Here is a 5,268-nt window from a genome sequence, read left to right on the forward strand (position 1 = left end):
CCAAAGAACGCGTCAGCCTGTCACCACACGCTTCCCGATCGAGCCCGTCTCGTTTTTCCACCGTACGACACGGGAATATATTTTTTCCAACATCCTCTAATTATTCTCGTTCATCGATTGAATAAAAATAAAATACAGCTCGATGATAAATGACCTTTCGATAAAACGAAAAATTCCTAGGGGTCATAATGGTACTGTGTCTCTATCTCTCTCTGTCTATCTATCTATCTTTCTCGCATTCTCTGTCAAGATTTGCAAAATTTCAGGAGAAAATCTCGGTCGGAATGCGAGGCATATTCGGCACAGCGATGGTATTTGTCAAAGTGTGTCAAAAGATCGCGTAAGAGTTCACCTGCCGTCAGAGGGTGGAAAGTACCAAGGACAAGCAGGTGAAAAAGAGAGATCGAGTAACGGAAAAGACGAGAGAGAAACAGAGGGAGGGGTGAGAGAGAGTGAGAGAGAGAGAGAGAGAGAGAGAGAGAGAGAAAGAGAGAGAGAGAGGCGAAGGGGTGGAAAAATGAGCAGGTCGCAGGCCGCAGGGCGTACGGGCTACATCCGTACCTCCTTACTTCGGCAAAATCAATAACCTGTTTGGGGGTGTAGGAGAGAACCTAAGGAGAGAGGCCATAGCACGGCACCGCCGCACTAGAGCCAGGTGTGTTGTAGAATACGTACGCGAATGTCCAGGTGCGAATGTCGAAGGCGTCTTTCCCCCGGAACGCTCGTGATAGTACGTTGGGAAGAGAAGCGTGTAACCGGCACCACCCCCGAAAGTCCTGGCACCTGCAAACGTCGCTTGGTATCACTGGCAAGCCTCCGCTGCGAGTCTCGATCGTTTCGCGAATTCGTAACGGTAAACGTACCACGGAGAACACCTTCACGACCGGCGTTCACTGTCTAACTCGGAGAATTTCCTCGAGATTCCCGAGAAACTTCGTTTTAGCTCCAGGCACGAGCTCACCGCACGCACCGGTATACGATATCGATGACGATTCTTCGAAATCTTCTCTCCGGTAACTCAGAATCCTGCGACGATGACACTGTCAGCAGAGGTCTCCCCCTCTCGCAGCCTGCCTCCTGTTATCATTGCCCACCACCTCGCGGATACAGAACGAACGTCTCTCGCTCTCGATCCGAATCGCGCGCTCTTCCCTCCGCCGGAGAGCAGAGAACTCACCACCCCGGTGTTCGTTCGAATAAAACACGATATCGATGACGTTGCGATCACTCGGTCCACCGGGCGGACTCGGGTCGGCCTCGACGCGCGACTTTCCTGTCACACGAATGCCGCCCTTTCACAGCAGAAACTCTACCAAGAGACAGAGAAACGCGGCACAACGACACACGTTTCGAGCTGTCGCGGCTGTGGGGCGCGGACCACTACCTCGACGAGCCTCCCGGATCGTTGGATAAAACTCGGTGGGGCCGTTCCGGTCGGCGTGCGAACTCCCCTCTCTCTCGCTTTACCCCCACCACGTGCTCGCACCGACATTCGACTCCCCCACCACAACCCCGAGTCTCTCGCTCGTTCTTCGTCCCTTTCTTTCCACCGAGGGCTCCCCACCTGTGCCTCCCTCTCTGCCGCTCACACTCCGCTCAGATCGAGTCGCGTCGCCGTCACCCCACGACCCTGCAGGGTGCGCGAGCGCACCACCACCCATGCCGTACCGTGCCGTGCGCTTCGGTCATGCACTTCGCGTGTGTCGTTAGCAGCGTTGTCCGACCGCGTCACTCGACCCAACGTGTGTGATTGGGGATGGAGATTAGGCGATGCTGCGTCACGAGGCTCGTCCGTTTCGGTAAAGAAGCGTCGCTTGACCCTGGCCCGTCCTGACCGATGGGCCGCGACGAATTATGGAAATATTTACGCGCGCACGCGATCGGTTAGTAGAGATACCAAACGGATCGTGGTATCCGTTCTGTTACGCGGAGTCGGCTCTTCTCTTCTCGATGATCGTCAGATTGGGCAAAGATTTACGCTTGTAACTCGTGAAATATTGGCCCGGCGTGATAAGGTCGCCTAGGGGATGGAGATTGATGGCGGCGCGCCGCGATCTTCCCCGCTGCTACGTTTCCAATCTGCGCTCCGTCGTTAACGAATTCGTATTTGAGTTTATAGGAGGATAAATTTTGTCGTATGGTTGCGTTTGAGGTTTCAGGCAACGGTCGTAAAGAGAGAATTGTTTGGGTACAGTGAGTCTTTTAACGATATATTAATATTTGGGGAAAGAGCAGACGACTTGATAATACAGCGAGTAGTGTTCGTGAATTTTCTACTCGAAATTTGATTTTTTGAATTACAATATTTTTGTCATAAAGGGCTGACATATGTCTTTTCGTGTATTTGATAGATTCTTAATATTTCTTTTTACTTTTAATGGCAAAATCTTTCATTTCTTCTTCCACTGTACTTCTTCGAGATTTAAATACTCGAGTATTTCACATTTAATATCCCATTTTATATCTCGTTTTCAGTCAGAATAATTTCCTTTTAAATACGAATTTAACTTTTTCCTTCGTGAACCGAAATAATTCCATTTTCATATGTTAAACAATCGATTGCTCTTAAATGTCACAAATACCAAGATTATTGCGCTCTCGTTTTTGCTATACACGTTAACATCGAAACACCTGATCGATATATCGGAATACACTTTGTCGAGTGTTTATTTTTATTGTTTCAGTCTTTTCTCACCTTTATCACATTTCTACAGTAATGAACTCCTACTTGCTACGTTGGTTGCTGATAAAAGATCTCTCCCATTAGTAACTGACACTTACAGATCCCTGGCTAAATACTTGAAGAATTGTAAGAAAGTTAGACAAACTTTCTTTATTTAGGACTTCGTATGTTCCTTGTGATGTCATTATATGTGTCGGTGATTTTGAAAATGGTCATAATCGCTAAAGCATAGGCACAATTTGTTTTGCGTTTAGAATAATTACAAAATTTTACAATTGAAATTGAAATAGTGAAAAATTCATATCTTTTATATTTTTAACTTAGATCACTTTTGTAATGTTTCTGTTGAAATTAATGATTTTTATCATGTCACATTACTGATTGGAAATGGAAGTAATTTATATTTCATTGATCATGAATTTGAATATTATTGTAATAGCGTAACTTTTAAAAATAAGTAATTTTATAAAATATTCGATGTGAAGCTACGTAATTTTTGCAAATGTTAATACGTTATACCATTTTACGTTGTTCCATGCTTTTCAATGAAATATGATTTATGAATTTTCATTTTAAATGCTCACTCTTTATTATTATTTATCTCGCATTTGCATATGCGTATGGTACAACAAATTCCATAAATTGGCTAAATCGTAACTTTAAAATTCCATAACTCGGGCACCTATAAAAAGATGACAGATAAGTTCCATCCTATTAGCAAATTCATGATACAGCGAACAGTAAACGTCTCGCGGTACATTACATATGAATATTTATGAACGACAATATTATACGATCAATTTTTAGTAAACAGAGGAGCACTAACTGCTAATTAAAATCGTGTATTTGCAGAAATACGTGCAAAATGGTGTATTTCTTTTTTGCTTATTACAAAAGCAAGATTTTCTATTTCTTAAATGTCTTACTACGTCCGTTATGAAAATAATATTCGAAAATTAAACACTTCTTAAAACATAGATTTGACGTAGAACGATTATAAATTACAATTCAGCAATTAATTACAAATGCTTTCAATTGTTTACCTCGATCGATAATTTTAATGCATAAACTGTTAACAAAGTTTATGAAATAATTTATTTAACTGTACTTTAACAACTATATTTTACGATGAACTTATAAACAAGGTTAATGGAACATGAAAATAAATGAACCCCATTAATATTAGACGTTCGTGGTACAAGAGGTCATAATTCCACGGCGCCGACTCTTTCATTTACAGCTCAAATAGGCCAAAACACAAAAAAGTTCGGCTTTATATACAAGGAAGACTTTATTCGAGACACTGTGTGTACTGCGCGATGGTACTCAGCCATGTGTAACTCGCGTTCTCTACTTTTTTATCACTAGACACCTGACGTAAAATTTTTTACTATTATTTTATTACCACCGTATCTCAGTATACGTTCATGTACAATCTGATTTTTAGAAATGTATAAAAACCGACGAGACAATAGCTGTCCTCGTATACAATTGGGGTAATAAAACAGCGTATGCTCTCTGTATAGAACCTGAATAAACTGATGAATTTTACAGGTTGCGAAGAAAGTTTACATTTTCGAACGAGAGAATAATTTCTCCAGTTATACACACTTAATCGATTGTTTATATACTCTTATACCCTTATACCCTAATATTGTTTACATACCATAATGCCCTTATAAGGAAAAATAGGGATACCTAATATATTTCTCTTACTGACAGAATATCAGATGACAAGAGAAAAAAGATTTGAAAGAGGTAGAAATTTGAATTGGACTTTAGTCTAGACTTTTAGTCTAGACTTTTAGTCTAAAAATAATTTATTTTTACGAAAGAAATGTTCGATAATCACGCTGCTGGCCAGACATAGTGTAAATCACAGGTACACCTATATCTTTATCCAGGATAGGACTTTATCACAGCATTTCAGACGTGTTCGAGATGTTACAACCCACCTCGATTTAGAAAAATCTATAAAACGTGCCGTGAATACCTTTTACCTTAAATGACTAAAATTAATCTTAATTTCAAGACATATTGTTAATGGACCAAAATTATAAGGAGAACGATTAATATCTCACATGAAGTAGCAAAATGTTCCATCAAAAATAAATGATCGATTTGTAAATCACTTTTTTTATTTATACATAACCACTAAATATTTTTAATCGTGCCATTGCAAAGTTCGGATATGCAAAATAATTCTATCGTCTATTTAATTTCTATGCCAACTTTTTAATTCCTTCTGCAAAAAAGTTTAGAAAGCACTACGAGTAGGCCAGCTGGTTTTTCTAAAATGATAAAGGTTGCCATTTTAAGCTCGAATGATCATTAATTATAAAACCTATCAGTCATAATCAGGAAACACTTTTACACTTATCGATCAAACATGTGAAGCTATATTTAATTCTTTTCTCTCACCTATCATTCCACTACCCTGTGTTATTATACCGTTGTAGTTGCATAAAATAATTCATCTATAGTTAGTATCCGTGTCTAATTGTTTAGTCAAAAAAGAAAGGAATTTTAAACGTTATATAACTTCTTTTCTCGTAAATTAAAATTTCGGTTTTAGGAGACCAAAC

This window comes from Eufriesea mexicana, unplaced genomic scaffold, assembly GCF_001483705.2.
Source record: "Eufriesea mexicana isolate 0111107269 unplaced genomic scaffold, ASM148370v2 scaffold202, whole genome shotgun sequence".
Classification (NCBI taxonomy): Eukaryota; Metazoa; Arthropoda; class Insecta; order Hymenoptera; family Apidae; genus Eufriesea; species Eufriesea mexicana.